Source organism: Bombus pyrosoma, linkage group LG7, assembly GCF_014825855.1.
Source record: "Bombus pyrosoma isolate SC7728 linkage group LG7, ASM1482585v1, whole genome shotgun sequence".
In the NCBI taxonomy this organism is placed as follows: Eukaryota; Metazoa; Arthropoda; class Insecta; order Hymenoptera; family Apidae; genus Bombus; species Bombus pyrosoma.
In genome coordinates this window covers 3,564,110-3,588,555 of record NC_057776.1, presented here as the reverse complement: position 1 = coordinate 3,588,555, position 24,446 = coordinate 3,564,110, and the positions used below count along the sequence as shown (strand labels likewise).

The following is a 24,446-nucleotide window of genomic DNA, read 5'->3' as shown; positions in this document are numbered from 1 at the left end:
ACCGCATCCTGGAAGAACGTCCTTTGGAATTACTGTGGAACAAAAGCACGCTTTATACATCCTCGTAAAAACGCAGACACGTAGACCGTTTAAACCGTACGAACGCACAATTGCTTATCCACGGAGGTTCGCGAGATACTCTTGAGTCGATCGTCGATAAAACCTCAATTTCTCATAGGAAGACTAATTTCAGTTCGCATGAAAAACTACCCCGACAGTCCGGTCCCACGAAAATGCATGAGAAGTTCAAATAAAAAAGAGCGAGCGAACGAGAGAGAGAGAGAGAGAGAGAAATGACCACACGCGAACCGGTGGTGGTAGCAGATGCACGAGAAGACGGATTCCCGTTAAAAACGGCCGATATCGTCAAAAATAATGGCGTGGAAGGAACGCATTTTGGCACAACGGACACGCCAGATACCGTGGAATGGATTCGAGCCAGAGAGAGTGATAACACTTAAACAAATTTTGCCTGCCTTATCTCGTCGTATATTATTCGAGGACCAAAACATGGGGGTTATACTGGACCCTTTCTGTCTTAAGTATGGTAGCACCATATTAACTGGTTTATGGCTATTACTCTGTTAGTAATTAATTATTGTAGCCAAATGTATCAAATAATTGTACGCCCAACCACCCAATGAAGAAGAAAGAAGCTATGAATTTCCTAAAAATATACTTCTCTTAATAACTGACCACGCAAAAGCTGGTCCCGTGACCACTAAGGAAATCAGTGTTGTATGTTCTTTGTGACACCTAAGCAGAAACGACCGTAGACAGCAACTAGCCGGTAATGTCGTTACTCGCAATTATCGTGATAACTGTGCTCTCTTCCAATAGCCGGCGCTTTTTGCACAGTGATTGCGAGTCGTGCCAGACCCAAACGCATACGATGACGCTCGCCTTCTATATATATAATGCACGTGCTACACGCTGGCACCGACCAGCTGGTCAGAATCGGGACGAGCAGGCCAAGTAGTCGAGTCACGCGAGGAATTCAGCTTTGCAACGCAACGAGCGCGCGCGGGGCGCACACATACATATACACAGTCAATGCACCGCGGGGATTAGCAGCGTTCACTTTCACGTGCAATTATCTGCCTTTACGAGCTTGTCTCCCGGGAAGCATTATCGCACGAGAGAACGAGAGTCCTCTTGTTCCTCGTCCGTAGGGCGGACAAAGACGAGCAGGCAGACGGTTCTCAGTCGGGATCCGGCTGGTGGGCGAGAAATTTTCCAATTCTACTTTGTTAGTCGTAACAGGTTGTTCTCTCGTGAGATCGAAGCGTTTACACGCGATCGTTGCTTTATACCCGTGCAACACGAGCATCTTGGGAATTTTTGTTTGAAAGAATGCAAGCGCGAGATATATGCCAATATATACATATATATATACATAAAGTAAGTGCTTTTCGAGAATGCGCCATTAATGTTAAACCGAGTCTTTGTAAAGAAATTCTTCAGGACTGTTCTTTTTATACATTTGTTCTTTCTATACATTATTTCGTCTTGATTTATTCGTCCTCTTCTTTTATCTCCCCTTTTCAACTATAAAGTTATGCTAGAGATTGTTAGTTATAAAATCTTGGTGGCGCTCATGGTTGATAAAAAAGAGCTTACCATTAAAAGTTGTGTATATAGATTTCTATTGTGGTAGAAATTTCTTTCTGCTCCACGATAACGCAGAACGACTTAGTAATACAGTCTCCTAAAAACTTCCAATTGGGCTACGAACTTCTTCCTTATCCCTGTTCACTTCTCGACTTTCTCGCACAGATTACCATCTATTTAGAAGTCTCGACCGGTTTTTCAAAAAAAGAAAAAAAAAAGAATGAAAATAAAGAAGAGAGAAAAAGAACGTGAAGCCAGACTGATTAACTAAGGAATTATACTCTTTGAAAGCAAGATTAAAAAACTTTCTCCCTTGCTTACGGAGACATACAGAAGTGTTCTCTGGTAAACAAAACCGTGCAGATGGAAAATATTATATTTCCGAAATTATTACGAAAAAACAAACAGGGAGGAGAAAGAAACGTACGCATATCAACGATAGGACAAGAGTTGGTGAAACTCGAGTGGTAAACAGCTTACGAACTCCGCGCCTCTACCGTAATACCATAGTGTCGTGTTTCAGATTGAAATTCCCTAGAAACGACAGATTGCCATTTCGCGAAACAAACACGAATCCTGCTAATTGGCAATTTCGCTTTCTCTAACATAAACTTCCGCAACTACGGATATTCATGAAGACGTAACCGTTTTCATTTTCGTTATCATTTCATCTCGACTTATTTCCATCTTCGTCGTTGCTGGCCTCATCTTTCTCTTATTTTATCTACAGTTAACGTTCTTTTCTCTCTCCCTCTCTCTCTCTCTCTCTCTCTCTGCACGGTTAACGTCCGTTTTTTAACTATGCCATCTCCTTCGTTCTCCGTTGTATTTGCAATGCATACAGGGACTCGTGCTACCCATGGAAGATTATCCCTGGGGCATAATAAAAATTTTTCCTTCCAGATGCTACCAGACAAAATTTCCTTCGTAATGGAAGTCACTCTATTATCTTACCTCGGATAATTAGGTCGAACCGCTCTAGGTATTTTTTCCCCCAGCGTTTTCTCCCCCACTCTTGGCCGCTTAACGCGGACGCGGCGTTGCAGCGGGGATAAATTCAGATGTGAATTAATGTGGGAAGAAAACTTAATGGAGGTAGCTCAGGTGGATCGAACGGCGGATTACTTTCGCGGGGAAATATAAAATTACGTGGAAATTCGTTTGACGTCTTGTTTTATCAGACGTTGATCTCTAATTTTTCACCGGCCAGCGACATTACAACTCGGAAAGTAAAACCATTCTCCGACTTTCTGCTGCTTACTTTTGCCAGTATTTTTTTAAATTATTATGTAAATTTGTTTCATCTTGTTTCAAGACGACCGAGAGAACGGAAAAAATTTCCAAGAAAACATCGCGAAAAATGTAACTACGTTCGATGAATTTCATCAGTTTGTTATCATTGCTTGTACGAAAATAAATCCGAAATACTAGCTTGCTTCGTGTTTTCGCGGTCTACGAACTTGTTTGCAGTTCGCGCAGTTGTTTGTACAGTGAGTCTGCAAACGATCACCTGGCATTCGAAATACGTACTTTTTATTCCATGAATATTGCGTACATCCCAGAAATTGCAAGCCACGCATTTCAAATCTCTTCTATTATTTTCATCCAAGTGTAACATACGTCAAAATAAAAATGTTTTATCATTTCATCATTATTTTAATTTTGCTGCGATCTTTTTGCGAATTTTCAATCTCGCTTCCGTTTTAGTATACAAAAAGTATTTATGATGTTTTAAAACATTTAAAATGATATATAACAAAACAAAAGCTAAAAATCACTCATAGCAATAACAATTGATGATTTTATGCCCAAATTTGACATATTTTTAATATTATAAAAATATAATTGAGTTAAAAATGTCTGGATGAACGCAGCAAGTTTAATAGCAGCAATAAGGTTTGATTTAAATGTCAAATTTAATTGGAATTTGTTAGGGGTTGTTTAATCATCGTGACGTAAGTTGCATCTAGTACACAAATCATCTCTACAAATCTGCAAATTGAAAATATCACTAGCCTGCGAGTGCCACTCGTAAATTAACGCGGATGAAAACGCCGCATTTATTACTTTGATTTACCCGGCGAACTGTCATGAGATAATACTTGAGCGCTAACGCTCCAATTATCTCAGACACGGGTACAAACAAATTGTCCGAAACGTTTGTCGTAGTAATTACGTGATACAATTTCACAGTAGACGAAACGTGTTCCGCGCTGCTACCGATCTAAAGCGGTTAACTAGGAAAGAACAGAAAGATAACGTCGGCGTGGTCCGCGCACGAACCTTTGTAGAACTTTATGCTATCTGGTGCCACGCCCAGTTTTGCGTGTGGATAGCGTTGGAAAAAAGCACACCGACAGGAAAAACTGGAGAAATCGAGAGAGACGCTGGGCGGAAAATGTGTAACACCTTAACGGCCCTCTATGGTCGTGACATTAGACGAATTAGGTTAGGAATAGCGCTTAGCACTTCGACCGCGATCGATAGGGTTATATCGAACGAGATTTGACGAAGCCTAGAGCCATCTACTACGTTCTCTATTAATTAAACAAGACGGGGGTGGAGTGCAGCTTCTATCTATCGAAGTGTGAAAACTGTATTCTAAAAAAATTTCGTGCGGTTGACCGCCACAAATCTATCCGTCAACGATCGATACAATATTAAAAAGAAAAGGAGAAAAAAGCCGAAGAGAAGAAAATACCGGATGCAGTTTTAACTAGAAAATGAGTTCAATAATTAATTGCAGTTTATTGAATTTTCCCAATTTTGGTTGTTTGATTCTAGTTTCTAACATTCTAAAGCTTTACGATTTCTCCATATTTCGTAAAAAAGGACGGGAGTCACATACATATTCAAAATTGGGAAGAATCGTTAGATTGCACAATTACTATGAACGAAAATCTTCTTTTATTGACAAAATCCCCTATATGTGGAAATATGAAATCAATTTATAAATTACACATGATATATCGAAATAACGACACTTATTATCGTACGAATTATCGTTAAACAATATATCGGCAGTTATAACGAGAATCCATTATTCATTTGTTACAGTTGTAAAAAATGTTCTCGTTATAACTTCCTCGTTCATAACATAAAATATTTTGCAATATAGAAGATGACATATGAACCAACCTAAAGTTCGTAGTGCGTTCTTGTTTTACTTGCACTTCACATAACCTATCGCTTATACTGTTTAAATCAGGAACGTATGCATTCTTTCAGCCAATTAAAAGATAGTTAAGTAGCGGTAGTTATGTCAGGCCAGAACGAATGACAATATCAGAAATACGTTGATAATTTCGTTTTTCCGTCGAGTGATACACCAGGTGGAGATAATTAATTACACCTGGAAATAATTAACTGCGCCATTGCAACTGCGCTCTAATGAATTCACGGTACATTTACTTTCGCAACGAATTATTTCCCTTTAGCAAAAGAAGAGGAAGGGAACTGAGGCGGGAGGAGATGAAGGAGGAGGTGGGGGATACTATGGCAAAAGGCGTCGCTTCTTTTGAAAAACAAAGGCGCCGCAACGGACGCGCGATACACAATGGCACGAAGCTCGTCTGAGTAATAAAATTAAACTCACTTCAATTTAAACTCTCCTTTGTAAACTTTCGCGAAATGATTTTAAAGCACCGCGCCGCAAGAATCATCGTAATCGCGCCGCGGAAAACAAAGCATCCTTTCTCTCTTTTCGTCCGGCTCACTCGCTTCCTCTATCACTCGTTCTTCCCTATCAACACTCGTTGTTCTTTTACCTTCGTTTCTGTAAATCGGTCCAGATGTTACAGACGTTTCTTTTTCCGTCACTAAACCATTGTGATGAGAGTTAATTGAGAAGCGAACGTTCAAAGGAAACTTGTTACTTTTCTCTTACGTGATTGTTACGTTTGTCGTTCATGATTTCAATTTGTCTGAAAGTATTAGGAATTTGATAAACATAGATCCTGTGAAAAGAAAAGATGGGAGAAGAGGAACAAATGAAGCTGAGGCACAGGTAGTATTTTAATCTGTGTAATGATCTCACGGAATACTCAGGGAACAGGAAGCCTGTCGTCATTGATTGTACGTGACAAGTGGAATTTTATTATCCTATCTTTATTTCATGAGACGTATCATTACGCAAGCCTCATCAATCGGCACCACTACTTGATTCTTTAATTCGAAGATTTCACTATATCTTGAAATCTATTACAGACTGGCGGTCGTGTATAATTTATGTACATCTTATTACATTTTGTCATTGGTAACTTTATACTTTAATACTAAAGTTTCTTCAAATCTCAAGATATCTTTGAGATTTAAATATTTTTGTTTGAGGACAGATTAACATTACCTTTACTAACGCACTTTGTTTCTTTATTGCTGCAATTGTTGGTTTCCACTCACTGCATCTTTTTAAGTATTATAGCTTCCCTTTTGGTCTTTTTCCTTACTGTCGGTATCTCATATTTGATCACAGTGTGCTACTTTTGTTACCATTGTAATCCTTCCTTGATATCTTTGTGTCTTTTTATTGCAGAATTGCACAAGCAATTTCACTTATGTGAGATTTCTCTCACAGTAGGATTGTTTCCCCGAATGTAGAAATTTTTCTAAGTTCCAATTTCATCACGATAGAGTGTACCCCAGGAAGTTATTGCCGAAGGGAAGTCCGTTGGATGATAGGTTATTTTCCACCGCTGATTCGAGATGGACATTGTCACAGAAATAGCTGGAACTGAAAGAGAAGCTCTCCCTCTCCTCAAATACGTTCATGGTAGTTAAGGTCGTTGGCAGGAACAATTTTGGAGACGGTGATCGATAATGACCGTTATTTAACCACTGCATAGTTGCTTATGATAGCTTATTGACCAAAGGGATAGTTTTGATAATCTAGGCTAGGCTAGTTTGGGACACCTCGGCACTAATCAACACTTATTTGATCACATAGAATCCGAATATGAAATTGATGACATAGAAATCGGATCTTTCGTTAAAAGTATCTGTATGTTCACTCATATTTGGAAGAATCTTAACAATTTACCATAACAATATACACAATCGAATATTCTTTAAGAAGATACATAAATATGTATTTTAATGTCTTCCTAATTGGCAACAAGATGCGAGCAACTCTGAGAAATATACGCTTACTTAAATTTAAAGGAGTGCTAACAATTTATTGTACTAATACACACAGTCGAATATTTCCTAATAAGATATAATAAGTACTTCAGTGCCTTCCTAATTGGTAGCAAGATTCAACCAAGCCAGGCTATTAATAACAGAATCTATATCAAGAATTTTATTCTATCTTGGTGTGAAATGGATAGAAATGGATAGAGGGGAGTGAAACAATGATACCTGACACCCAACCCGAGATATACTCAGCGTTCTGAAATCGATACTCTATATAAAAACAATTGAATGTGAAGAGACAGACTCTGGGCAACTGAAATGAAAGAAATGCATACATATGTATCACTGTATCATGTATAAGTTCCTCTCCATTGAAGATATTTCCAGGAGATAAAAATAGATAGGAATATTCATTAACAGAAAGGTGAGCAGTCACTGTATCTATAATAGTGAGTATTATATTTACCGATTTTACATTCTAATTTTAATCTATCATTTCACACACTACATCATCTGAGTTCATATATTTCTATGGTCCAGTGAACAAATTGACCAAATCCAAATCTTCAGTTGGATCTGCGAATCCAAAATTGCAGTCGAATTTGAAGAATATATATGTATGTATCTTAACCTCTTTCCAACGAATGAAAAAGGTACAATACTATGTGCAGCCAGGGACATCAGGATTGCATCAACTGGTATCGCTATTTAAATGCTTTAATTTAGAACCATGTTATATTGTGAAGTTTACTACAACGGTTTATCCGGCCGTATATGTTACCGTACGTGTCCAAGAAGGCAATAGGATCACTATGTCGTAATCCTCTTCCCATCGACACGAAAATGCGACACTGATTGGAGAAGTTGACGTAAAAGCGCCTCGTTACGCACAAGGAGCCTTTTAACAGGGTCACGCCAGATTACCTCGTTTATTTATAGGCCGACGAAAAAATTGATCACGACACCGATCGAACGACCCAGCTTTGAACTTTCGAACCGGACAGTATCTTTATAGTTTGGCTTACTATTGACCAGTCTTCTCTCGACTAATGAGGTCTTAACCTAACTTTCGTAAGCATATCTTAAATTTTTCCGAAAGGGCACCAGTTTCGATACAAAGTGTATTAAATGCGACATATATTTATTTTAATTAAATCAGTTTATCTTTTTTATACTATTACTTAGAACTAGGAGCAGTAAGTGTCATAGTAGGAAATGTCATTTCCGTCAGCCATATTAGATATATTTTACTAAATTAATATTTAATAAAATTTAATCTTATTTTCTACGATCGTATATATATGATAGCGTATTTTACGATTGGAAATATGTTTTCAGATTGCCTGTACGGGTAACCTTAATTGATGGGAAACATCATTTCCATCTTCTGTGAAAAGGTTAACACGTCGAATGAATTTCCGGTCTTTACGAGAAATTTAGGAATCCAGAAATTTTTTCGTAGTTTACTCGGAGAAGTTGATACGACCGGTTCCTACGTTTCCGGTACACGTAGTAAGAGAGGAAACGATAAAAGGGTATGACGGTACAGTTGCGCTACGTGAGTTTAGTTCGGAAAGTTTTATCGGTCAAAGTTGCCGGATACTGAGGATTTCGAAATTCGATTCTCTCAACTCGGGAGAGAACCCGCTATCCGTAAAACGAACGATTGTTTGACATGGATTATTAACGATCTGTCTGACGATAGAACGATAGAAATTCAAGAAGAAAATTTCCATTTTCTTCATATGTAAACGAACCATATTCTCATTTTGCTTATACCGGAGAAAAACAAAAGAACCATTATTCGTGTAATGACCTACATTTAGCTAGGAGGTTGGTATATTTCATTGATGGCCGGAAAGCTGATACGGTTTAACCGGTTTCAGCGCGTAGCACGCGCCAATAAAGTATACACACTCGCTGTGCGTAACAGTACCTTTTAATAATTACACCAACAAGACGAATTTAATTTTAACCGTGAAACAGGTTCTTGTGTACCTGTGAATGCTGTTTACATACGCTTTTCTTGTACTAAATGGATCTTTCAATTATTCGAAGGATAAAATCTGACATTCTGAAGAAATATAATCTAATGGTATTTCTCTTTGCACGAGCATTCCTGCAAATGATTATCGACCGAGTCATAAATCTTTGTAAAAATGGGCGGGGACCATTTCATTTGTGGCACGTTTTACGAGAGACCTCTACAATCCCTACGGAGGGAACGGCAAACCATTTGCGGATCGTTTCATTCGATTCGTCGCCGACGGTGCCTCTATTGGATAAGCAATTGCAAGTGCAAACATTTGCTCGCAATCATTTATGCTCGCTGGTGTGGGCATCATGAGTGAATGTCTCACCAACCTTGGCTTTCGCTGAATCTTGACTGGAAATTGCGTTTGAACTGAGAATGTTTACCGATGTTACATTCATTGTTCACAGAACCATTATCCAAAGGTGATTGTGTAACCAAAGTATGCTCTCGTTGTAAACCCTCTCGATGCATCATGAACATAATAATACCGATTAATAATTCAATCGATAAAACAGTCCCTACATGAACATTATCTAATGATTTATAATTTCAGATAGAATAATCTTCATGGGATATCTGCATAACCAAGATATAGGAAGATGTACAACTGAAGTAGGTTAGGAATATGCTTCCACTAACCTATATTCTCTCATGGTCTCGCTCGTCCAGTGGAAATGCATCATTACGTTCTGAGGCGTTCGTCGTACAATGTCACCAACGCTGTCACGATTCTCATGCACACATGCGTAATTACTCCGGTGACTGAAGCACGTCAATTCGGGCTACACTACACGTAGCATTAAAACTCTCATGGCGCGGTGTAGGTTTGGCCGTTAGTTTGTAAAACCGCGAAGCGTGGTGTGAGCAACATATGAGTCGATACATGCAAGCTTTACCAGGGATAAAAAAAATCCATTGCATTTTACTTAACTTTTTCAGTGGCCACCAACAAGTTTTATTAAACCGTCGTTCGCATTTTTACGGAGGGAAGGGATATATACGTAGACCGACGAACGAATAGCCCTTTTCGCGAGGCATTATATGCGTTCCCGCCTCGATTTACCAGCTGCTCAGGGAGTTAGACGAAAGTTGAACGAGAATCAGGCCTATACATAATACGAGGGCCGTTGCATAACGCGTTGGCGTTGCCATCGCGTCTAAAGCTCAAAAACGCGTTACTTCAGAATCCATCTCCTTACAGCTTTATGCAGCATTTACAAGACAAGTAGCGCACTCGCGCGATTTACCCAGACGAAAATCACTTAAGCTTCTTTTGTCCGCGCTGTTTCAGCGATTCAAACGTATACTTGAAAATATATATTTTTAACGGATCTGACGCGCATGTGAATGTACCATTCGGTCGATATAAAAATGCGTTTCGATTAAAAGCAAACAGACAAACTTGGCTAAGACTATCTACGATTCGCTCTAATATTAAGGAATAAATAATTGTGGAAACATTTACCTTTGGGAACGTTGTTTCCGATAAATGATTCACCGCGTGAGTGCTACAAATATTTGCTATTCGTCTACATTTTCAATTAACACTGTTTTATCTTGCACGCACATTTTAAAAGTGACAATTCAAATAGGGTTTCCAGGAAAACAAAAAACTATTTGGAAGCTTACAAAAATGATTTGCAATAAATACACGATGTTGGCAAAAAAAATATGGATTCTACAAAACAATGATCAAATATTATTTTTGTAATTCTCCATTACTCTAACACAGAATTGAAGTATTTTGAGTCGTGACACTTTTGAGACACATATGAAGATGTATTTCTTGACTAACTCAGAATTTAAAAATTGGTGAAACAATAACCTAGCACTGGCAACGTATACGATAGTAATCCGATCGCGGATCACTTCGGATAAAAGGGATATTATTTTCAAGGAATATTTCGTTACGGTGGGTACCGGGTAATTGAGTTAACTGACCGAGAAGACGTGTACGGCAAAAGGTAAGTTGAGGCTTGTTGGATGCGAACTTGGGTTAAGGATAGAGACTAGCCAAGTTCGGGCCAACTTCGGATCAGGTTCGGGTCAGAAACCTGTCGGAGACAAGGCACAGACGGGCTAGAAACGGGACTCTCTCTTCGCTGTTTCTCCCCTCAGCTATTATAAAATTACGCTGCGAGACATTCTCGAGAATGCAACGTAGAGCAGCACGAAATTTTCACCACGTGCTTGCCCCTCTGCCCTCTCTCCTCTCCCCCTTTGTCTCGTTTCGCCATAATTTAGCATAAAGTTTTCGATACGTATACATTATATACAGGGTGGGCCATGCGAACTGTTCTCTCAGGAACCAAGGCAAATATTAATTTAATATTCTTTTCAGTTTAATAGATGCTGCCAAATTTAATAATATCTACTTGAAACATTTTCTGTTATTCCACATAACTGACGCTACGAATTATATCTTTCTTAAGAAAAGCTTTATAGAACACCCTATACATACAAGCGTGTTGAAGGCAAATAATAGAGGTTTTAAGTTACCTTTAATCACGAGAATTTAAATCAAACTAAGCTTAATTTATGGTTGCCATTAAATCAAAGATATCCCTCACAGTACGCATCACTATAAATCGGATTTAATTTCCAACCTTTCAATTTTCCAACGATTTGCGTTTATACGATCGCGAGATCATATTTGTCGTCGTGGCAGGTTCCGTCGGCAATGTTAACTTACAACAGTTCGATCATATGGTAATAAAACCAAACCGCGTTTAGAGAACAATAGTTTTCGAAATATCGACATTATCGATACACAGATGGCGCCCTCATCCCGAATCAACATATTCCATTAACGAAATGGACAATCTGTGTCTATGCGTTCCGTAAATTCGTTTTGACCGATATTTCGATACACAGTGTGCATCAGCCGCAACATGATTTAATATTGGAAGACGTTAATTAAAATCTCAACGCTATAGGGCTAGCGATTTTCTTTCTTGATAAATTATAGGGCTTCGAGACACCCCTATGATCCGTGAGAAATTATTAATTATATCGATCAGGACCAACCTACATTATCCATTCACCTGTAATCGATGATGATAAGTCGTAGCTGACTGATCGGGAGTAATTTATGGCTGTTTAATGTAACTTGATATTTTTCTTATCGAGCGCGCGCGACCGTCTAAGTACAAGCCTTCGACGATTCAACGCAGGAAGTTCCGACCTCGATCTCTTCTTTATTGGCTTCAATATTCTAACATGAAAACTGATCCTTCGAGGAAGCTGAAGGCAAATAGAATTACCAACTCAGAATAGGAGAAAAAAGAAGGAATCAAACAAGAGAACGGAATAACCCTTTGGACTTTAGACTATTAGATCACCATTGATATGATGAAAACACTATTCTTCAGCCTCTTCTTTTGAGAAGTTTTATTTTATGTATTACTCGTTGAAGACTAAAACAGCGCAGACTGAATTTTAAATAAATGTAAAAAGCTTTTTTGTGTCTAATTTATGAAATATGAAAATCAAAAGAGATGAAATCAGGGTTTATATGTTAAGAATATATTAAAAATTATACGAAAAGAATAAATTATAAATTATATTAGAAAAGCAATCTAACCTATAAAATATCTAAGCTAGAATAAACTTAGAATTGGCCAAGAAAATAATGGAGAACCAACTATGTGCAAAAGGTTAAAAAATGAAATTTGTATTTTACCTTAACCAAAAAAAGACTGAAGCTTAAAAATCAAGGATTGAAGGAGACAAAATGATCCATCCGACCGAAGGTAAGTAAAGGAAGTTGAAAAAAAACAGGATATAGACGAAAAGAAAGAGAGACAGTGAGAGAAAGAGAGAGAGAGAGAGAGAGAGAGAGTACACAGGGGAAAAGATAAACAGAAGAAAACAATTTCGAGAAAATGAGAAAACGGAGTATCATGAAAAGAGTAGATAGAGAGGAGCGGAAAGGGAAAGGACAGAGCGAAGAGGAACGAGAAGACTGCCGATACGCAACTTGTCTGGTGGTACAGGCATAGACTACGTTTACTTTAGATCTGCAGTGCATACAGAGAGTGCAGACAGGTTTTATTAACCCCCTCTCGACCACTCCGCGAACGTGTATCCCGGATATATACGCTTTCCCTACGAGCTGCTTCCTCGATGTTCAACCCGAAGCCACACGGCTATATACTTGCAATCGATCGTTGGCACGACGCCACTGCTATTTCTTCTTCTTCTTCTTCTCCTCTTTCTTTATTTCTTCCCTCTTTTGCTTCTTAGTTTCTTTCATCGTCTGCTTCTTTTACCCTTACTCCCACCATTTACTACTTCTCTTCTTATTCTCTTCCCTTTCCACGTTTCACCACAACCAACGATGGATTCTTCCCCTTCTTCGCAGTATCTGTGCATTCCTTTCCCACGAGCTATGAATTTACTTTCGATGATATTGTTCTTGTGCCGCTAGCACGCCCCCGATAAAAATCTAAGACCTTTCCTAGGGAACATCAAGTTTATCGTTGATCGTCCTCGATGCCGAAGTTGGTAACTGAATTTTAATGGGGAGTTTTAGGGGATTTCACGAAGAGACGATTCTGCTAAAACTCCTCATTAAGCATTCTTAGTCACCTAACCTATTAAAGGGACAACGTTAACGCAACATCTCATTTGCACTCTTTTTCAATCATTCCACTGACACGTCATATTTCTAAGTCTGATATAACATTAAAAATTCTACTATCATTTGTTTCTTCATAGCGAGAAACGCAAAGTGTGAGTGAAATAGAAAGACATATTTAGCAACTTAGTATCTTGATAAAAAAAAAAAAAAATATTTCTTCACACAAGAAGAAAAAAGCGTTTCTTTATACAACAAAAATAATTTACAAGTAATTTCAGGTTAGGTAACTCATCCATAACTAGTGTTAGAGAGCAATCGTTTCAAAGCCATTAAGATATATGAGGAACAACGGTGGCGATGAAAATAGTGTATTTCTAGCCTGAAATCAGATTGTTTACAATTTGAAAGATAACCTCAAACGACATTTCTGTACATAAACTCCCTCCATTGTATCGGTGTCTATAATGACACAATGTAAATATCGTCTACTTTCATCAGCAATCTACAATTATTTAAATTATCGTAACGCTACGTTTGTTAACACAATCGTACCAGTATTTCGATTTAGGTTAGAGTTTACGTAACTACAGCCGTGAAAACAATAGTCGTTATGTCAATTAGCATTGAAAAACTAGTCGTTGTTCTGAAGCGGTGTCGACAATAGCGACGACGACGGCGACGCAAGGCAAACAGTCTCGCGTGAACAAAAACACCGCGCGCAAAGCATGACACGCTGAAAGGAGGATAAATATTTAGTCAGTGAAAGTGCTCACGGATACGTTTTCAACGCACTAAAAATTATATTTAAACGCAACCTGAACGAGGTATTAATGCTTCCTCTCCCGTCAGGTCTGGGGGTTGTCCTATCGTTTAATTGGCCGGTGTAAATCACCGCGGGGACACAAATATTTTCTTCCAATCGTTTCGCTTTAATCGGGTGCGTGCACACCGCCGATCTATCCGTTACTATGACGACTTTTGATTAAAGCACCGTTTCAAATTGGCTTTGTGCGTTTGCACTTAACAAAAGCCTTTACAATGGCCCCTTTCGCAACAAGAGTTTAATATAATAGGTATTAGTGAGATGTTACGAGTGCTACTCGAAGGGGTTGGCAATACCTCGGTAGGAGGTACTCCCGGGGGTGCCCAACTGTTCGAACTCGTCGAAGGGTTACGGTCGCTGAAAGATTGGTGCAAAAGGAGATATAGTTCGGAAAAGGGACAAGGAGGGAAAAAAATATTGAAAGAAACAGTGTTGAATGACATGGTCGCGTAAGAGGGAAAAGCACTGTGGTACGAAACGTGAGACGAAGAAAGAGATAAACGTTAAGAGAGCATATATATAGGGTGAGTCATTTAACACTGTCACTTACAGTAACTCACGAAAGTATTAGCTTATCCCAAAAGTTTCTTTCGTTTTGTAAGGAAATAATAGATGCACAACATTTTTTGTTTTATATTATTTTGTTGAATTATGTATGATCCATTCTATTTTATTGGAACAATGCATTTACTGTGCATCTATTATTTCCTTATAAAACGAAAGAAACTTTTGGGACAATCTAATATTTGGACACTCGTAGGAACGTATTGTGAATATGTTACGAGTGTTATTGAAAACATTTTGAAATTTCAAGAAGAGCAAGGATGGCAATATGAAATATGAGGTATATAGAGACAAATAGAGGTTAGGAGAAGAAGGACAGTTTCAAACAGAAGATTTGTATAGTATCAAGGATGATTAGACCACTTAAAGATATATGTCGATAATTATTGGTTTTTGACCGCGTATATCTTACTAGGTTTTATTCAACGTTCAAATATTCTTTCTAATCGCCACTAAAAACATCGAGGTAACCTTCGTATCTTTATAAAAAAAAAAGGAAAATATTTCTTCACACAAGAAGAAAAAAACATTTCTTTATATATGAAAAATAATTAACAAGCAATTTCAGATTAGGTAACTCATAACCAGTGCTAGAGAGCAATCGTTTCAGAACTATTAAGATATATGAGGAACAACGGCGGCGAAGAAAAAAGTAAGAAACAAGAGTAGTACAAAGAAAAGATGGTAAAGGAAGACGCAGAAGGAAATATATATATGTATATATATATATATATATATATATATATATATATATATATATATATGTAAAAACTGACACATGTAAAAGCCAATAAGGAGAGAATCGAAGGTAAAAAAGAAACATGAGAAACGAAAAGTAAAATAAGAAGGATGAAAAGAATCTAAGAAAATGAAGATGAGTGAAAGTAGAAGTGAAGGAAGTGGGAAGAAAGAAAAGAAAAGCAAGACATTTCTCTCTTCCTCTATCCAATTTTCAGGCTACCAGCTGAATCTAAGGTCTTCTATTTCTCAACCTGTTGAACTTCTCACCTACATGACGCACGATTTGTTTTCCCTGAACGTTACCACCGGAATGCTCACTGGTATTCTCTTCCCTGTTCTCGCTCGCACCAAGCGTAAAACAGGGAACAAAATGGAAATGGATTAAAGCAGCCGTAAACGTCTATAACGTCCATTAGGTACAAATCGCAATCGAACGATTTCCATGAATGTTAACGACGCTATTTTACATAATTCCGATTCGATCTATTTACAAGCTCTTTCTTTGTTATAGCAACAAACATTTTCATTTTACAGTCTTCGTAACATCGTAATTCGTACTCTGAGGCTGTATTATCTCTCAAGATGCGACCAATACCACAGCGAGTGTAAACATGAATTAGCAACGAGACGCAGCCAACATAATTTTATTCGGACCATTCGATATGTCGACGCGTGACACCACAGTGCGTTAAGATAGCTGTTTGATCAGAAAAAAATTATACATTTGATCGTTTTCGATTAAGTCTATTCCTTTATCGAAGTGCTCGTAACGGAAAAAGACACGAAGCTAAAGGAAGCGTCGGAAAACCAAGAAAAATTTCACTTCAGACAAATCATATATATTGTAAAATAAGTCATAAATTCGGTGTGACGTAAAACCAAACGAAATTCAGCCCGAGAGAATCCTAGATGGCGCAAACGAAGTGTGTCAAACTGTAGTCGCCCTGTGCCCGCGTTCGCCTCGCTATGCTTCTTGCATTCCGCGGTGTACTCTGCGCATCGCTTTCTCTGGCTTCGTTCCTTTCACGCGCGTCTGCATATATTTATCGTTAAGTTACCTTTATACAAACACCCCGGGCAAGATAGATCGCGCGCACATCGTGAACATCGCAAACGCGACCCTTTACTTGTGTAGTAATGCTTACTGCTTGGGGGTGTAACGACCTGCTGGCATATCTGGACTGCGCAATGATAGCAGCTCCCCTAAATGGAGTTGGCAGCTTCCCTCGGCCGTTTTCACGATAAAGACGCGAAGTTGTTCCCAGAGTCTTCCTAGCAGACGGAGAATTTCATTAAGCCGGCGATACTCGCCGAGTTCAGGAAGTTAATGCGAGCCCTTATTCTAACCAGCCGGCGTGAGCTTCGCCGTTGGAATTTCTTCTATAACGACGGTGGCCAACGCTATGCTGCGGATCCATCGACAAACACCTAGTTCCTTTGCGTCACTTAACCACGCGACAAAACGCCGAAACCTCCCGAAGACTTTACCAACTTTCTTTATTAAGCTCTTTCGACGAGTTGGAATTTTCAGTTGGCTAGCTCGATTCACAATTTCCTTCTACGGAAAAGGACTCCATCGTGCCACGGTGAAACTTCTTGTTTTGTAATAAAAAAAGAAAGCACTTCGCTACAGTGTCACGTGACAGAAGTTTCACACAGTTCGAGGCAAAAAATTTTCTTTTATTGGAATCTTGTTTTTGTTCAGGTGGCACGAAGATGTTTCGAGGATTTCAATTGAACTGCAATCTGTGATAGGGACACGTGCTGAACACACGTGTGTGCGAAGATCTATAATATCGTAACTATATATATACACTTGAAATGTCGGACTCGCGTAGATAAATTGTCATCTGATAACGATCGGTAAATGCGTTTCCACCCTGTTCCGTGTTAAACGTAATTGACTTGTGTTAGAATTATTAATACCATTCCGGGATTTACACGTGATATACATGTTTGATCGAACTACAGATAGAACCGATATTTAATCGAATTGGATGTTTTAGATTATTTTCTCCTCTTTTTCGAACAACTTGTTTTACGATCGAAACTGGCATTTCCATTAATCGACATTCATTTACGCGGAAACGATCGATGAACGTTGGAATGCACCAATAAAAGAAATCGTTGGGGCGGTTTTAGGGCAAACATACTGCCTGTCTATAAACGAACTGAGTTCTCCGTGGAATTAGGTGAAATGTGGTCCCGGTTCAACGATCACCCAAAGTCATTGGAAGCTCATGAAATTTCCAGCTCGATAAAAAAGATTTCAATCCCTCTTTGGTTGACAATCAAAGGAACCGTTGCGCGCGACACATTGTGCGTCTCTATAGTCGAAATATATACAAGGTGTCACATTTGAAATTTTACATACTATTGTCTCTCAGACAATTCGTTGTTCAAGATATATTCATTATTCGTTATTTTATTGTATCATATATTCCATTATCCAAATTTCATTATTCCAAAAAAAAATTACGAGTAAAGCTTGCTTCGTTCCCACCAATTTGACAATGCATATAGAAGCTACAGGACATTTAGTATATGTAGTATATGCATGTAATATATTCGAATATTTCCGTAAGTGCTAGAATGCTTTCGTGAACTATAGCACGTACATATACACGTTTCCGTCTCTTCGAACAACGTAATTCACGGTTGAACAGTTTCTCGCGAAAGTACGATTTCGCGAAATCATTGCAGACATGCCTGAATGACAAATTATTATCGCAACCTCGAGATCTTCAATTCACTTTAACTTCATTTAACTTGTCAGTGTAAATAGATTTGTTTCCACCCTCACCTTCCCTCACCCATCATCCTCCTTAAACAATTCCGCGAGAGTTTCTCATTTGGTCAACGGAAACCTCGACCTCGTGTGTGTGTATTTGCCTCGTATTTGCCGTGCCATGTATTAAACAACATTTATGAATATTATGAGCGCGACATAGTATGGTTTTTAATTATCCTCCGCGAAACTAAAGAGAATCTGTGAGCTTTTGTGATATTTCAATTAAATTTGCAGCACATATACCGATGCATCGAGGTCATGCCGCAGCTTCAACTATAGCTACTTTTATTAAGTTACGCATACCAAAGGCCATTCTATTTTGTTTTCAAACAATATTCCCCGTTTTCGCATGTACGTGTCGTGTTTATACAAATAGTTTCGCATAGTATTCACTTGGGTTCTTTCCGGGCTGGGGAGTAAAGTAGGGATAATGCGCAGTAGCGAATCGCGTACGAACGCATACAAATCTATATACGTGTCAACACTTTTTCCCCTTTGTAACGGAAAGGAGGTAATTATGGTTAATTTATTGTTTACCAGCTTTCAATCAAACCAACAGACAAATTAACAACGACCACCATACAGAATTGTTTGAACGGCCGACCATTGACTGTCAGTGTTTGCAATGTCGCGAGCAAACTGTAGCAATTGAACCTGTCCTGTAACGGATCCAACAACTGATTATTGATTTTGGTGTAATATGGTATCGGCAATTTTCAGTAGCTATTAACGAACGAATAGAAGCGAAAAAAGATCACAATTCAACATTCTGTGTATTCGCTAGATTTGAAAATATTTACTTTCTTAAAATCCTGGTAATTATTTTATTCACAAATTTCGTATCCTTTAACATTTTCGACCAAAAAGATAGGTAGTTCATCGTATTTTCACGACATGTTTATGTTTCCAATATAAACGAAAGATTCTTCAACTCTCAAAAACAAAAAAAAAAACAAGATTAGCTTTTGAAATCATTTTGCAGGCTGTTTTATTATATCTAGAAGATCATATACTTTGGAGATTCCATAAGTCTCCACAAACCATAAAACAACAAATGAATACAGCATTCGACGATCGAGTAAGTAATCGCAACGCACAATAAACGTTCGAGGTTAGGTTATGCAGCAAAGCGCGAATTTCTATTCCACGTATCTCTATGGACAAAAAAAACAACAACAGACAAAGATGACATACAAGCATCTATTAAGTGGCCACGATACACGATGACATTGGAGGTTAGGTCATGCCAGGACGCTATATGTATACATGTCGCGCGACTCCGGCGAAACGCGATACGCCTCAAGTCACAGACGCGTCTACCTTTTTCTCGGAATCGCTTCTTGTCGTTTTCTCGGAGCTCTCACGGACCCGTGTTTCTTTCCTTTCGCTCTTTCATCGTTCTGTAAGAATACCGAGCGCGGAGAACACCAAAATGAGTACGAGGGCTTGTCTAATTGTAGGAGCACGATGAAGGTACGCAACAAAGCGGCGCCGCTTCATCTTGTATACAGTTTTGCACCCTCAGACGCCGACGCCCATAAGAGAGAGAAGACCACACGTATATCCGTAGCACAATTACACGCTTTTCAAGCTCCCACGTCGGTATTATGCGCGTCTGGTCTTTTCCTTTTTTTGTTCTTTCGCTTTAATCTACCAGGGAACCGATAATCATGTTTTCCAGAGATTTCACGTCCTTTTTTTCTTGCATTACCTCCCCATGTACTCAGGGTGAATGCAATATTTTTTTAGTCGCGACTCGGAAACATCGAATGTACTAATCGTGTATTTCGAACCAAGTCAGAAACGATTTTTTTTTAATACAGCAGAAATTTCCAGAAAATTTATGGAAATAAAATGCATTTTTATCCTCTTTTGTAATTCATAACCGGTACGATATTTCCATAGAATGCAATTTTTTTATTATTACTCTTTTTGCTTTTCGGGCTTCAATGGCACGATACGTTTTTTCCGCCTGGGAAATAAATGCGATAAAGGGGAGGGCCACAGATTTCTCGATTACCGTTATTCGCCCCGACGCAACGCGAAGCGACGCGACGATTTGTCCGTTCGTTAAAATGTTTTGTCTGTTCGAAATTTAAAAAGGTTCCGCGTAATTGCACGGGTAATTAATTATCATAAAATCGCCAAGATAAACGTATTATACTCGCTAAAATGGCAACTCATTAACGTTTTTTGCCCGAAGGTTATAAGCAGTGAAATAATAAAAAGTGAGAGAAAAAATATGAAAGAAGGGAAGAAAGGACGGAAGTGCAGCATGTCCTATCGATGAAAGGACGGTTTATAAAATTCTGTACATTGACCTTAAGATCGTCACGCGCTATTGTCTCTGTAGGGTGCTATTTTCGTTGGCCTCGTCACGATCCGCCGTACGAAAAAATCGTTCTGTTCCCTCTCGAATTACTCAGCATGTCAGATGGGAGTGTCGTACACGACCAGTGATTAAAAAAGCAACAAGAAATAAAAAACGGAACGTGTACTTAGAATAGTTACTACGCTGCTTTGACCTATCTTAATCACTGTCATTGTATTTACGTCCTGTAATTATTAAATGTTTCAACTTTTATTATCACCGACTGGCCTCATTAAAATTGTCAAATATCGTTTATGTCATTGACAAATTTAATTAGCGTATTGTACATATTATTAATATTGTACATTGTATTCTAGGCACACAAAGAAAAAAGAAATAAATATCATTAAAATATGGAGAGGTTAATGAACAGAGAGGTTAGGGGACAAAACTAAATAAGGGGCTCAAAAAAATGGGGATCGAATCTTTATGAAGGATGAATATGTCGAAGTAATTACATAAACTAAGCACTACTCAAGGATAAGATCCCATATAACAGTAATTATCACGATCTATTGTACGTATAATGCTCACGAGTGTAAGCTCATTGAAGAGGTACTCAATTGTAACTTAGCAATGCGGTTCAACGTGCAAATAGCACTTATGTTTGTGGTTAGACTGTTTCGCACGCGGTATTCGCTACGCGTTCAAAGTATTGGAGCTATTTTTTATATAAACAGCATGTGTGGGATAACCACATTTATTCTTCGAAAACGAATAATGTCGTGCGTGGATAGTATCAGCAAGAAGTTATTAGATATTAATAAAAAAATCTACCAAACAAAAATACTTTTTTTACAAACAATATGACATGACACAACCATTTTTGTCTCCAATAACTAAATGATATTATCGATAATATCAACAAGATCATAGAATTTATTACATTAAGACGTTGGTCGCCCAGCGTAATTCGGCTAAGTTTCCCGCGGGGTCCAAATCCAACCGTCGGCAAAACGTTGGACGTATGTCGTTGGAACTGTACGGCACAATAAAAAATATATGCCCAATATCGTGATGTCCTACCCGTTGAAGAGAGGTGAAATGGTAGCACGAAAAGATAAGAACGGTATAGTGATACTCAAATGGAGAGATGTTCGAGATGTTAGAATATCATCAACAAAACATGCACCCATTATGATTTCAAGCTCGAATTCTATATATCGCGGACGTCCTCCGAGACAGAAACCCTTTGGCGGTAATTCCATACAATAATGGAAAAACTGGTATTGACAGAAGTGACCAGATGGTCTCATATGCCACTACGATACGAAAAAGCATCAAGTGGTATCGGAAATTAGCACTACATTTACTCTTAGGAACAACTATAGTAAATGCTCATAATGTGAACCAAACAGCTACAAACAAAAAATACAGATAAACAAATTTCGGGAAATTCTCGTTTTCGAATGATCCGATGTGTCCTCAGAAAATACTGTCCGACAACCATCGGAAGAAAATGAAGAATGGTGTCTCATCATTTGGAGATTCGTAAGAATCAGCAGGGCAAGCCTATAAGAAGGATGTGCGCCTTATGTTATGAGAAGAAGAGGCAAGCTGTCACACACCAAAAAGCGAGAAAAAAGATAAGAAAAAAAGCTACAACATATTGTTCGAAGTGTCCAAAATCACCTCAAATGTGTTTGAAATGTTTTAACGAATACCATGCAACATAGGCATAATGTAATATTTTATCCAGAATACAAATTAATAAATAGTATGGTATAATATGTTTTTAATATTTTTATGTTGTATATCCTATACATAATATCCTATATTTAATTAATTCGAACAAGAAGAGCGTCACCCATATTTGATATGATAGTGTTTTGTTTAAAATGGAACGTTAAAATATAGCACAGGAAGCGGGTTTGTTCATAGTATATTTCAGAATGCTAATTTTAAGGAGAAAATTATTAGAGGAACTAAATCTTATACAATATTGAGAATTCATGAAAATTAAAGAAGTTTAGTCATGAAATTCGATGTTTCATTCATGCGGGTAGCCATTATTCCAGGAGAGGTGTCGCCATCTGGCAAATCATATTTCAGCTGTAAAGCGTTTAGTTCGATAGTTTTGGACATAAGTGGTGCACATAAAGCATTGTATACGGCCGAGTAGAAAATACAATAAGCCAGATTCGAAGTTAATCTGGAGTCAGAAATCCCGATGGTACCGGTGTGTCTGTCAAAAGATAGATCCTACGCTCATATTTCAAACTTTGCTTTACGTGTTTGGTAGTTTGCTCTTAAATCTTGTAACCGATCCAGTCCACAGCTAGAAATCACAGAGGAAAATCGTAAACTCAAACAAGAAAAGAATACTGTACGTACGAAACAACATAAAAAAAACTCGGTCACTAGTTATATCATACATACTACTACTTGACGCCACAATTTTAAGCTATACTACTTGTCACTTCGGCTTGCTACTCTATCAGTCATACATCTGATACAATTATCTCGACCAAACGTATTGTTAAGAGCAAAACTTTGCTGTTCCTTGTTCAAACTAAATTTGTATTATTTCAATTTTAAAAATTCAATATTAAATATAACAAATTGCAAAATATTGTCTATTTTATAGGAAGATCGTCGTTTTTCGATGAAAGATCAATAGCAAGTTACGTTACACGCCAAAAAAGGGTCTCTTTCGAGGAACAAAATCCCAGAAACGTTCCAAATTTGTGTTGTTTCAATTTTGATATTTTGCAAATTTACTAACTACAACGAATTGTAAAACATCTATTTTATGGGAACGCATTACCATTCTTCGATAAAAAATCAGTATCAAGTTACGTTACATGCCAGAAGAGGATTTCTTCCGAGAATATTATCGAAAAATACACCAGAGACACTCGTGTCGATCGTACACACGTGCATCGAATTATCGACTATGCCTCGAGTTACGCGCTCCAACGCATACACACACACTCGCGCTTGCCGTTTTTTTGCCACGGGGATCGTTGCACACAGTTCAGCCCCGTGTGTATACAAAGTTTATGCATGCGAGACGCGCCACCCTGCACGTGGATTGCTTCCACAGGTTGATAATATCGGCCGCGAGAAGATAATATCGACGCCCGATTCGCGACTTTGCTTCTCGGCGAATTATACGATGAAACGTCCGCTTGCCCCCGTAGGCTGCAATTTGGTAACTGTTTGAACGAAGAAAGAGAGAGCAAAAGCGAGAAGAATACACGTATCGAAATATCAACAACAAGATTTATCGACGATGCATGCAAATCAAATTTTCTTTTTTGCGATAGATGCAACTTAATTTTTGAAACCTGCCAACGAATCGATCGTCGAACAAAGGCATCAAAGACACGTGCGTTATGGATATATAACGGCTCGTGAAAGATACCCTAACATGTAATAAAATTTAAAATGTTTTATATAACAATATATATATATATATATATATATATATATATATACATAAAAGTTTCCTATAACATGTGTTGATATAGTTATAACTTGTACGTTTGTGAGCTACTGTAGGAGAATGTAATAACGCATTTACAAAAATACCATGCAATTCATTTTATGATATATTCAATATAATAGATTATAGATGTATTACTGATATTCCAGGTCTTTGAATTTAGTTTAATGCCTGGGGAATTATCCTAGGGATTTTCATCGTACCAAATAAATGAAGGTACTTTTCTCATACACATTATGGAAAATCTAAATGGAAGCAGAATGTCTGAGGTGAAATTGGATTCTTGACTACAATTACATAGCGATTAACCATGGTGCGGAGAAGTCATAGAAAGGAAACGAGAAGCTAAG

General features: G+C 38.1%; 1 protein-coding gene and 1 long non-coding RNA gene across 5 annotated transcripts in view; one reads left to right on the top strand and one right to left on the bottom strand.

The window, feature by feature from the left end:
• Positions 1–24,446, bottom strand: part of LOC122568989 — a 121,909-nt gene that overhangs the window by 14,201 nt on the left and 83,262 nt on the right. Inside the window, exon 1 of one of the 4 annotated variants that reach the window (XM_043729408.1) lies at positions 10,242–10,422. The exons of the other annotated variants lie outside the window; for them this stretch is intronic. The gene's annotated coding sequence lies outside the window, so the exon portion shown is untranslated. Of the gene's footprint in view, positions 1–10,241; positions 10,423–24,446 lie in introns of those variants that run through there. 4 annotated transcript variants of the gene reach the window in all.
• On the top strand, positions 7,300–10,190 carry LOC122568990. The gene is made up of 3 exons (XR_006317288.1): positions 7,300–7,812; positions 8,080–9,198; positions 9,330–10,190. It is a non-coding gene; the product is annotated as an uncharacterized LOC122568990 (long non-coding RNA).